The 13,413-nt window shown below is 36.0% G+C and overlaps 1 protein-coding gene across 1 annotated transcript in view; it reads right to left on the bottom strand.

The window, feature by feature from the left end:
- The window catches only part of srbd1 (S1 RNA binding domain 1), a 147,679-nt gene that overhangs the window by 25,142 nt on the left and 109,124 nt on the right, over positions 1 to 13,413 (bottom strand). Inside the window, exon 20 of the transcript XR_008396273.1 lies at positions 8,194 to 8,348. The gene's annotated coding sequence lies outside the window, so the exon portion shown is untranslated. The remainder of the gene's footprint in view (positions 1 to 8,193; positions 8,349 to 13,413) is intronic.

Below are 13,413 nucleotides of genomic sequence, written 5' to 3'. Positions count from 1 at the left end.
TCTGCATGTAACATTTACTGGAGTCACTGTATGTTAATCTTTATTGTTGTGATCACTGTGACTGTTTTAAAACTTCCATCAGGGATTTCAGAAGAGTAAAGTTGTAGCCACACTACCACTTTATTAAAACATTGGGAAAAGGTTTAGGAAAATGTTGTGCTCCTAAAATGATTAGACAGAACCAGGAATGGAAAAGCCAGCAGTCAATGATTTTAAAACAATATTTAAACACTATAAACAATTTAATAATAGTGCTTAAATATCTGCTTGTTGTATTCTGAAAAACAGGGTACCATGTTCAAGCATCAATAGCTTTATTGTATATTTGATGCAAAAATGACTTGCAGATTTAAACATATTGATTTCAGTGGCTTTTGGTGACTTCTTCCGATGTGGCCGCGTGGTACAAAACAAAATCAATTTTCCAAATATTTAATTCAGGTGTGTTTTTTGTTCGCTCAACTGGACCATCATATTCATGCAGAAAGTTTAGATTGAAATGCTCAGTTGTAAAACAAATATGGAACATAGATGATCAGAAAAACAAACAGTTATTCATCAAGATATGGTTCCCATTCTGAGATGTCCAAATAAATGGAATCATTTACATACATTTGCCAAAACCCCAAAAGGAGATGAAAAACGTAAATCATGTGCAATCATATAATTAAAATCTGACATTCTTATTAAATTACATCTTCCTTTATAAATGAATGACAGATACCTTAGATGCATGAATAATGAATAGCCTTGTGTTTAATTCTGACCCAAAAATGTATTATTAAAATAATCTATTTTACAATCAGGATATTTACAATTTAGTAAATATGTATAAGGAAGACTTGGTTTACCAAAATGATATCTCAGCAAGCAAAAGGTCTCTGATTACTTAAATACTGTTAATATGGAATGAACTTTACACCAAAACATAAACTTGACCTTCAAAAAGCAGTGTAATCACAATGGTCTGTAAGCACTTTACCATGGACATAAAGACATCAAGGCTGAAGATAAAGTTACATATACTTGTAGAACTTCATCAGACTAGTGGGAATTCCCATTGTTTTGCATTAGGTGCTATTATTTATACCAGAATACCTCAGTGATGATACATTTAAATGTATAGGCAGTCTATGAGAGAGAGAGAGAGAGAGAGAGAGAGAGAGGGAGAGAGAGAGGGAGAGAGAGAGAGAGAGAGAGAGAGAGAGAGAGAGAGAGAGAGAGCGAGAGCAGTTAGATGCTTCACAAATGACTCTCAGAGGCTCCATGACACCACAGTATACAATATCACATTGATTTTTTTTTCTGCGCCAACTTGCTTTTAGACAGATGATCCTGTTTTATTGAACTCATAAGAGCTCTATACATTAGCAGGCAGTCAGGATTAAAAATAAACTGTGAGTAAGGTCACCTTAGTCTCAACATGAGCAAAAAGGAGTTTTGACTCATTTCTTTTCTGACACTTAAATGTGCACTCAGTGTTAGAACTGCAAATTATGTCATTTTTATGCAGTCATAATGTTAATACAGAATTAAATTCTAAGCCATAAAGTGATTTTTTTTTTTTCTTGCAGAGAGCAGTTAAATAGTTTAGTGTCTATATTATGTCCACACCAGTCCAAAGTTTGGAGCTCAAATCATGATTACACTCCACCCTGTACATTCTCATCTCACTATAATGACCACAGTGAGAGGTCAAATGATTCATCACAACAGCTCCTACAGGGTGAGACACATGAGAGAGTCCTCTCAGGGTTATAGTGGGCCAAAGATGGCCTGCTCTGTTTATAGCTGCTAAACCTCTCCATTACATTAAACTCCCTATTTCCAGAGATGTGTGAACTCATAGGCCATTCCATTTGAGTTACACTGCTTTGGCCACTGCTCCCCCCAGCCCCCCCCCCCCCCCCCCCCCCCCAACCGCTTGCCACTCCGAGTGCGCTGGCCCTGCTGGGTTACATTAGCCAGTGTTTGGACATCTGCTGGGGCTCGGCTCAATGAGTGGGCCTGTCATCATGGGCTTTAGGAAATCGAGAAATTGCACAAACAGTCAGCGGCGCAGTAATAAAAACAAGCTCCCGCTCACTGCATTAGGCCTGCATTAAGCCAAACTGTCCGAGCTCAAATGATGCATTGATGCTGTTAAGGATATCTTTGGTCACAATTAGTGACATTTTAAATGCTTCCTGGATGGGCCTGAGCAACGTGACTTTTTCCGCTCCCTCTTGGCTTATTTTCCCATTTAGTGTTGGGTGTTTAAATTATGGCTTGTGGTCTAATAAAGTGAAGTTTGTGTACATTTGATGTAGAAGACGCTTAACTTTACAGCTCTTCATAGAAGTGTATAAAAGCAATGAGCTAGCTACAGGAATAATAGAGAGAGATGGGCAATATGGAGAGGCTCTCAGCAGGGCAGAGGTGCAGAGGGCCTCCGCTTATTTACTTTAAATGTTTTTGTCGACAATGAATCTAGTGAAAAGAGCCAGACTGATGTTTTGTCACATGTAAAATACGAGCTGCTTAAAGATATTGTCCTATAGCATAAACACTGAAATGACCTCCAGAGTAATAACCATCAGTCACATGCAGCGGATATGTTCTAATATGATGTCGCACCAATATATTGAGGCTGAGGTGGAGTTTTTTTTTTTCTTTCCACTTTGGTTTTAAAGGAAAAGCTGAATTAGCAAACAGGCTGAATAATGACCCTAGAGGGAGATATGAATGGTGGTGGGGAAACCTGAGAGCCGCCATGTTTGCTGCTTTCTTGGCCTTGCACGCTCCCTCGGCTTTTCTTCACCAACACCAACCCCCACTGATCCCTCACAGTGAAAAAAGAAACTAATGTTTTGGCATGTCTGATTGATTTCTTGACTGAATTTCCCAACCAAGCATGTCATTTTTGGTAGTATGTGGAAAAATTATATTCTTGTGTTAAGTTTCATCTTCTGAAAAAAACATTTGCACTAAGTTTAGGGCAACTAATTGGCTTACTTTCTAAGTTACTTTGCACTTATTTTGGTAATACTCCTGCTAATGTACAGTACTTTGCAAAACAAGTTAGAGAACACTTTTGTTTTCAATCAAATGGCCACACAATGCTTATTGTTACTTATTTGGCATACAATAATGATTGGAAAATTGATTGAAAATGCAATTAATGTACTGTACAATCAAACAAAATCTTGCATTGCTTATTTATACAGGTCATTATTAAAGCTCAATATTACAAATATAATATTTACAGATTCCATACTGTTCGGAAGACCTTTGTGTGATTTATAAACAATTTCCTCATTTGTAATCGCTTTGGATAAAAACGTCTACTAAATGAATAAATGTAAATGTAAACAATAATGAACAATAATGATGGGAAAATGTATTTAACAGAAAACCACACGAACATAGCAGAAACAATATGAAATCTGTAAATATTTTATTTGTAATACTGAACTTCAATATTGACATGTTTAAATTAATGTTTATAGTTAATATAATGTATAAGTTAATGTACTGTACATTGTACCATCACTATTGTTTGCCACCAAATAATTAACAATAAGCACTGTGTTGCCATTTGATTGAAAACAAACTCTCTGATTTTGTACAGTACTCTCTGAGTACTGTAAGTGTGGAGTTTTACAAAGACACAGCAACTGTAATGGTCCACAAAGCAAATTCAAGAGTAGTGGTGAAAAATCCACAAAAACTATGCTTGTTAAAGCTCACACACAATAAATAAATCAATGTTATTTACACATGCACGCATACACACAAAACACACACACACACACATACACACACACACACACACATACACACACACAGAAAATATTCCCATAAAATAAAATGCTTTAAAAATGCTTTTATAAACAAATTAAAAACATACTATATTATAGTTCTCATATTTACAATATTAAGTACCTTAGGAGTTATAAAAAGGGTGCCAAATTTTATTTCGTGATATTGATTCTTGTCTAATACACTTATTTTGAATACAGTGATACGCTTGTGGGCAACTACTATTGAAGGAAGCAAGACAAATAATATATGCACCTGACTGAATAGCATCACTGTGGCTTTATTAAATATTAAAATGTGTGGGTGAGTAAATTCATTATCTGATTTTATTACACTAGAGTTTAGCCAGTGTGTGTCCCCCAGGCTACTGAATAGTCAAAGGAAGCTACTTATGGGATGGTTATTTATTTAAAGCTAATCAAATTCCACAACAATTTTATTTTCCTTTCCTTTTTCTCACAGGCATACAAACAACACAAAAAGATAAATAGATGCAGTATAACTAACTTTTATAAGTAATATTGTCCAATTTTGTAAAAAAAAATTAATAATAATAATAAAAATAATAATATATAAATAAAGTTTATTTTTTAATGGTCAAATGTTGTTTTTTAAGCCAAGCTTTTCTACAACATATTTTAAGTACAAGCTATTTGCTTTATCCAACCAATATACAGATACTTGGAAAATAGTATACTGCTCTTCTGCCTCATTGCAATATGCTACAGATAAATGGCTGTTCTTAGAGGATTATATAATAATACAATAAGAGCTGTATATGGCAGTGATCACAGTTTTCTATACTCAATCTCTTTCTTTCTGCCTCAGGGCTGAATAAACCTTAAGTGTAACCAGGAAAAGTGCTCAAATGAAGGCCATTGAACCTTCAATCTATCTAAAATCTTTAATCTCTCTAGTGACTGTGCATGTCAGGTCTGAAGTGATGCATTCACATGCCTCATTTGCCCTCATCAAAATATTTTTAGCCCTCAGCAGAACTGACAGTGGCTCAGTACGGATATTTGAGACGAATCATTTGTCAGTGTCAGAGTGATGAAGGTGTAAGATTTGAGCGCAGGGACAGTCAGTGCAGCGAGCTTGGATTTCAAGGGTCTTGAGACATTTATTTTGAGGCTAGAAAGTGGGTTTGCTCTTTATATTATTTCAGAAGAAGTGACATTTAAACAGTTGTTGTGAGTCAGATGTAAATGAATACGATCCTGCACATTATAATTAGGCATCATGAAATATGGATGGCTATGGATTTAATAAAATAGAATGGAGTAGCCTGAGGGTATACCATGAGAGGATGAAAATGTTCTCTTGTTCACTATGACATATAGGAGGTCTAAAAGTCATGTTCAATTTGAAATCTACATTTTTCAAATAAATATCTAATCATGAATTCTACATGAGTATTTCCTCATTTGATTACATTTTGAACTAATCAAATTACACATCTGCTTATATGGAAGTCACTCTATTCAAACATAAACATTATACCTGTATTTGAGGATTGAAATAAAAAACTATTTATTTTCTTCAGAATAAATCTTTTTAAGTAAGTGCCCATTAATTGTATCAAGCAATATTTACTTCACTTAGAGAATATGAATTTCATAGTCATGCAAAAACCTGATACTGGTAGTGCATATTGTTAATAATATGATTTAAGTTTAGAGCTATTTTTATTACCAATTCCCATCTTTCTTTCAGGGCATGGAAGGACACCAGAGCTGCAGTACCCTGCTCTAGGGGATATTTTCTGTAAACACTAGTATAGAAGCAGTCAAGCACAGACAGGTACAGTATTTCACATATTCCAAAATGTCTCACTATATTTTAACACAAATGGCCTGTGACATCTTTTATGAATCAGGAAGTGTCAGTGCCAATAGGTAAGCAAAGTGCAACACTGTAGCACACCTCACTGCAGGAACCGATGTCCTGCTATAAAATTACTGTATTATTTATAATATAAAACTGTATGAGGCATGATCTTATAGAGAAAATCCTGTCTCTGTAAAACAGCAAATAAGAAATCTGACTTTCCGCTGAGAACTTACTAGGCTCGCACAAGCAATTTATAAAAACAGATCATTTTTAAAATCTTTCCATCCAAAATTCTTCTGACAGTTTGGAACAGGAACAGTCCATGCAGAGCTCCTGCTAGCACTGAATTTATGGTCACACTTAGTATCTAAAGAACAAGACTCTGGAAAATGTGTCATATCACACGCTAGAAAGCAATACTAGCTTTCTAAAAACAATGAACATTATCTTTTTTATTACAGAGAACGCAAAATGTGTTATTATGCGCAATGTGGTTGAATAAATGGCTAAAACACTATTGTACTGAACTGTTTTAAATTACTTTTTGAACTTCAACTCTCATATTTGCTTGATTAACTGAGTCTTGTGTGTTAACTGAAGGACTGTTATCAGCAAATATCCTGAAGATTTTTCCAACACCTCACATTAAAGTAAAGCCACATGATGTCAATAAACATGCTGTGCTCATTGTTAGCAAATTGCCTTAACTGTAAAATATTGCATAAAATATCAAATATATGAATATTTAATTTTTTTATTTATGTATTGTATTTTAGATACTACTTTTGTTCCAATCAAGACTTAAAGCATTAAATTCTATGCCAAGACACATAACTGCAACTAAGAAATGCCTAATTCATCATATATCTCTATACTTAAATATACTCATTTTGAGTGATAGTATTTTATTCACTACCGGTCAAAAATTTGCACAGACCTGCTCATAGAAAAGTTTCTATGATTTTAGAATAAAATTAAGACACTGACCCTATAAAATAACACATACATAGTTATTAAATATGTTAAATAAATCAAAACTATTTTAGATATTAAAGTCTTAATTCCAGAGGAAGCATCACACACTTTTATCTCCTAACATCTACACATGTTACATTTTTAATGTAAACCATTTAATTTATATAAAACTACTGTTTTCATAGTGGAAACTTTTTTATTTATTTTGATTCCGATATAAATTTAAACATTGCCATTAAATTCACTATTTACACTTGTCGCAGAAACAAATGTCAGTAGAAAGCCTTTAGAAAAATGTCTTTAATAAAAATACATATTCAATCTACTGTGTCCAAACTTTTCGACTGACATTGTATTTCAATTTGTAAAATGTTTTGTAATTAAATTGTCACCTAATAAATGAATCCTTTGCTAATCTGAAGGAGGCCCAGTGACAAACAGCTCTTGCCAGTTATAAGATGATCAGTTAAAGCTAAAAACTTTAAGGGTTTTCTCACTTGAACACATTCACTAAGCTGTAAACTGAGCAGCAAAGTAGTTTTCAATTAAATGGCTGGAGAGGCTACACACTTTTACTATGATTATTTAATCTAAACCATTAGTTAAGTATTTTATTATTTTTCCAATTCTAAAATTGCTCAAATATATTTAATTCAGAAGTCTTTTGATAAAATAATGACCTCTAAGTAAACCTCTAATATGTGCACTTACCACCAGCATTGAAGAATTAAGAAAGTGAGACACTTCCATATATGACTATGGCATGCAATTCACTACCAAAGTACAACAACCAAACATGGAGCGAGAATGCGTAGGTTACCTCAGTTAAAGCTACAAGACCCTACAAGACGAGAGTCTATCTGTAAGCACAGCGATCAGGTCCAGATGGAGAGGGTCATGACCCTCACAGGGCCAGGCTAGCTGATCTACTGTCACTCATAGCCACAATGTGTGTGTGCGCCTGTATGTGTGTGTGTGTGTGTGTGTGTGTGTGGTGCTTTGTGTGTGTGTGTGGGGGGGGGGGGGGGGGGGGGGATAAATGTGTGTGAGAGAGAAGAGGACATGGGGTTGTTATGACGAAACGGGTGTTAGAGCACACTGTCCAGGATATGACTGACAATTTCCTGACATCTGTTGTAGTGGTGGATCTGACAGCTAGCAAAAATTCCTACACAAGATAAGAGTGTGTCTTTGACCAAATGAGCATGCGATCTGAGCAAAGCTATGCGTGGAGAATAAGGACTGTATGCCTGTGTGAGATATGATACATATATTACTAAGCATATAATTATGGCCAGTATAGGACAGCTAAGGTCTCTCAGTATATGTTGAAGGAAGTTACTTTAACCACTGAATGTTATGACAGAAGTGTGATAGGTTGATGGACGTCAGAGCAAAAATGCTATCAAATGTCATCTATCTTCTAGTCAAGCAAAAATGTTTGACTTTTAGCTGTTATTAATATATAATACATAGTTCGCATCTTATTGTATTAACTTAAAACTTGTGTCCATATGAAAGTTTCCAACCACGCCTTTAGCTACACAGAGATGTAGTGAGTTATACACGAACACAAATACTCACCCAGGCCTCTTCAAAAGGAAAAGAAATAGAAGACTGTGAAGAAGTGTATATCGATTCTCTTGTTTTCTCCTTCCTCTCATCATCTCCGACCGAGCCATCGGGTTTCTCTCACAGCCCCACAGCAGAGAGAAGAGCACTTGATCAATGGCAGGAAACTGAGGGATCAGATGGTAATATATCAGAATGAAATCTGCACTCAGGCGCTCAAATGTACACAAACACACAAATATACTCTCCCACTAACACACACACACACACACACACACACACACACACACACACACACACACACACACACACACACACGCAGGCAGACAGACTGATAGATTAGAAAGATAGGTCAGTGTCCACACTGAACAAGGCCAATGTGACCACAGGAACAGTAAGCCATCTCCACTCTCACACACAACTGAGAGAGATAACCTTCATCTGTGCTTAACATGACCACTGAGACCACAGGAGGGGGATTCACTATCAGTCTCCCTCCATCTCTCCCCTTGCCTCATTCATATGAACAGATACACACACACACACACACACACACACACACACACACACACACACACACACACACACACACACACACACACACTCACACACACACACACACACACACACACACACACACACAACTTAATGGGTTATTAAAGCCATTTGAAGGTGTGTGGCATATTCATTTTTTTGATGTGCTTGAGTTTCTGTACATCCACACACATTTCTCCCTCCAGACATAATGCGGGTGTTTGTGTGCGTGTGTATACTTCCGCAGACTCAGGAGAGTGTGTTTGATATGATGATCTGACTTATTAGTAACCCAACACCAGCTGTATGGTAATTAAAAAACACATTACTTTATTCTCTGCAGAGAGCTCTCTCTCTCTCTCAGACCCACTGCGAGGTGAATATAATTAAATACGCTGCTGCTTCACTGATTATGTGCTGAATAATTGAACTATGATTTAGTGCTTATTTAATGACGCATATTTTATTAAAACACATTTGCATGTAAATTCATTTACAGCCTATTTATGTCATTATTTGTGTGATATCGTGCAGTTAGTTGTTTGTCGTTGGTTCAAACCAAAGGTACTGCCTAAATGAACATTTAACAATGAATTTTAAAATGCAGTATTCTTTTTTTTTCTCTTCATATGAAGGAAAACATAAAATTGAACACTGGTTTTATTTTTTTTCTTTTCTCTTATATTAAGTAAATGATTTGACAGCAGAAAGATTAGAGACCAAAACTGTTGAATGGTATATTATTATCATCATCATCATCATCATCATCAACAACAACCACATTATTATTGCTATTATTATTATTATTATTATTATTATTATTATTATTATTATTAATAATAATAATAATAATAATAATAATAATAATAATAATACTCCATGTAATTTAACCTTTACCCTGATTACCCTGTGTGCTTATTATTATGATGATGATGATGATGATGATGATGATGATGATGATGATGATGATGATGTTGTTTTTGTGCTTTGTATTATTTTCTTTTATTTTTATTAGGCTACTTGGATTCTGTCACCCATGCTTTAGATGTTATTAAACCTGCGTTTTCTTGGATCCTGATTTGTTTCAGAGCAGAAATGCTGTTCTCTGTGCCATAATAAATTGGTGATCATTCCCGCTTCTTCTTGTTTGGTTCTTGTGTGAAATTAATAATAAAACCGGCTATTGCTGTACGTGTCCCGATTCTAGACTTATTAATAATGCAATGTAACATCAGTTATTATAAAGTGACAGAGCGAATGGAGCACGTGTGTCTAATGAGTGTGTTCAGCGCTGAGTTAGAGCGATGTGTAGCAGCACGTGCATTGCTACTGTTCACACAGCTCTCTCTCTCACACACAGCTCACACACACAGCTCACACACACTTCCAGCTCAGCTGCACTGACAGCAACACAGCACACTGCTACGACATTTCTATATTCCTATTCCTAAACTTGGGGCTTAAACCCACAACCTAAACGACTGTGCATCCTTCTGAAAATAAGGACAAAGAGACGCAAAACAAACATTTAAGAGGTGTTTGGAGAGATAAGGGTTCTTAGCTTCCCTACATGGTTTTACCTGGAAGCTTCTTTGATAGTGTAACACTCACAGGGTCCACAGAAGAACCCTTAAGTGTTCTAGAACATGTTTTCACTCCTTTCCTGTCTCGAATTCTAAATTACGCAAACTGTATGTGCTTCAACCCAGCATGCATGTTCAGGGGCTTTATTTAATTGGGTCCTTGGCATCGCTACAGATGAGCTCTAGGCTATAAAACCCGATTACTTCAGATCCCAGCAACACTCATGTACAGCCTATTATAAAATGATATTGTATTCTGCAGAAATGCACAGCTGTTCCTCCCTATATCTAAAAGCTTGTTGAAGAATGAATCTGGACACGGTTGCCCAAAAGCATCGCAAACTTGGTATCACCTTAATCGGTAGAGAGAGAATTCAGTATGATGCTCGCTTTACCATTTAACGAGGATCATTTTGGGCAAAGCCATCCTTTAGTTCGCACATCTGCTCATACAGTAAAAAAAATAAAGAGATGATCGACGATTTATTAGTAGGCAATAAGATTTAATATTGTATTTATAATATGTACTTTTTAATGTAATATTTATTGATTATTCGCAATTTTAATAAGGGAAGGGTGTTGTGTTATCTTAGTCATGTGGAAATCATGTTAAGGCGGTGTAATAATAATAATAATAATAATAATAATAATAATAATAATAATAATAATAATAATAATAGTAGTAGTAGTAGTAGTAGTAATGATGATGATGATAATAACATTACACCATCAAGGATAATAATAATAATAATAATAATAATAATAATAATAATAATAATAATAATAATGATAGCATTATTATTATTATTATTATTATTATTATTATTATTATTGTTGTTGTTGTTGTTGTTGTTGTTGTTGTTGTTGTCGTCCAATGAAGAACATATCGAAATAACAAATAAGTACAATTCCTACCAAGGTATAAATTCTCCAAAGCCTGATTTTGTCTTGTCGGAAAGTGTCAAAAGTGCAACACTGCAGAGTTTGCGGGTTTATTATTACACCAAGTGTAACATCCAAATGTTAGCTCAGTTCTGTCTGTGTGCGCTTTGCTGTGTTAATAATAAAGCAGGAGTCGGATCAGGGAAACCCGGCGCAGTGTAATGGTTTGTTTGACCTTTCAGCGGTAGACCACATGGCCGCGCTCCTTAATTACAGCCGGCGTCGTGTTTTGTGGCAATCAGGGTTTCCTCGTCTCCTATAAGTCCTGGTTTAAGAGGAGCTGAACCCCGATTTCCTTGCACACTAGAGGCGATCATTTGCCCGCATCCCCCATCATGTCTGTCTGGGGCGGCTGCATTAGACCTCTCAGCTTCTGAGGTGATATTAAGCGGGCAATTACTCCTTATATTAGCATCATTGCTCGGGGGATCACGATGATCATGATGATCACTGACTTGTCTGATGAGAGGCGCTTCCAGTGCTGCGTACGGACCATATTCATTAGCCTATATGATAAAAAAAAATGCAGTGAGATGTTTTTGCTCAAAACGCATACTTGAGTTTGCTCAAGACCCACACTTAACCATCTCCAAAATAATGTGTTATTCCTCATTTCAAATATGTTCAAGATCAAAATTGTCGATTTCCCTCCTTGAGTATTTAGCAACGTATAGAATTAAAGCAGACTATAAGTTTAAAAAAAAAAACAGCCAAACCAAAATTATGGGCTACACAATAGCATAGTCAAAACTAAATAATGTGTCAATAATAAATAGCTGCTGTGCCAGGCATACTGTTTGTAGATTATGTCGAGGTTGATTTGCGTTTTAGATGTTGCCTATATGTTTAGACACATTGACATGTTCATTACTCTTCCACATTGACGGGAAATTATTGATTGAACTACTAGGCCTATTTGTATCATTTAATGCACCAATGCAGAACTGTGTTATACAAAAAAAAAAAAAAGAAAGAAAAAAAAAAAACATCTTGTAGCTTACCTTATTATGTTTAAAATAGCCTATAAGGAAAACTAAATCCATTAGTCATATGTAGGGGATTTTATTTTATTTTATTTTTATTTTATTTATTTATTTTTTTTTTTACCAGGGACTGTAACTAAAATGTGCAGTGAACTCAAATGTCAAATTTCTTTCTCTCTCTCTCTCTCTCTCTCTCTCTCTCTCTCTCTAAAAAAAAAAAAAAAAAAAAAAAAAAGTCGAAATAAAAACAAAGCTAAAGCCAACACAGGTTGGTGTAAATTAGATGTGAAACACGCCGTGCACCACACATGTTCTTTGGATTTATGATGATGATGACGATAATGATCATGATGATGATGACGATAATGATTGGTTAATTGCAGCAGACTGTGCCTGGTGAAGGTGGCTGGTTTTCTGTAAGGCCAGTGCTTCACAGGTTGAAGTGAGAGCACGCGGGTGCGAGAGAAAGAGAGGCGTGTAATGTATTTAACTACGGCAAAGTAGTGTTTTGAGAATTGGTAATTGCTCACATCCTTCTCTGGCCACGGGGACAATGTCCAGATCCCGGCGCGCGCACGTGTAGGCTAGAGTTCGTGCAGCAGCACACAGCCAGTTTCAGCAGGGACTGCACAGTTTACCTTCCGAGCTCAAGCGCTTTGTTTTACTGATAAGGAAAACGGTAGCTCAGATTAAACGTGTAAAGAGCACTTCACTGACAGGACTGTTCTAATCAGCACTTCACTTAGAGACACACGCACACGCGCGCGCACGCACACGCACACACACACACACACACAGACACACACACAGAGCAAAAGAAGTGCTGTATTCAGTGAACACCTCTAGAATTTATAATCCCACTGGGGACACTGCAAGAGTTAATTCACATTGTATATCCTATGTTTATTTACACATGGTGGTTTTGCTCAAAGCCTGTACAAATTGTCATTTGGTCTACTTCTTCATTTTCTGAAGTTTAATACATAGCAGTGCTGATAATGTTTTTAAGGCCTTCATGTCCAAAACCGCATACTAAATAGTTTGGTGGTATAATATTTTGACCTACTCTACTAATTCCGTACTGTAATATGCGGTTGCCTGTATATGCAGTATGCCAGGAGCAATCTGGCCGCCTAACTGCTTCGAATTTGCTGCCGTGCGACAGTCAAATTGTCGTAATGACAAAGTAA

Source organism: Ictalurus punctatus, chromosome 3, assembly GCF_001660625.3.
Source record: "Ictalurus punctatus breed USDA103 chromosome 3, Coco_2.0, whole genome shotgun sequence".
In the NCBI taxonomy this organism is placed as follows: Eukaryota; Metazoa; Chordata; class Actinopteri; order Siluriformes; family Ictaluridae; genus Ictalurus; species Ictalurus punctatus.
Note: the sequence above shows the minus strand (reverse complement) of the source record. Positions and strands in the feature narration are given on the sequence as shown.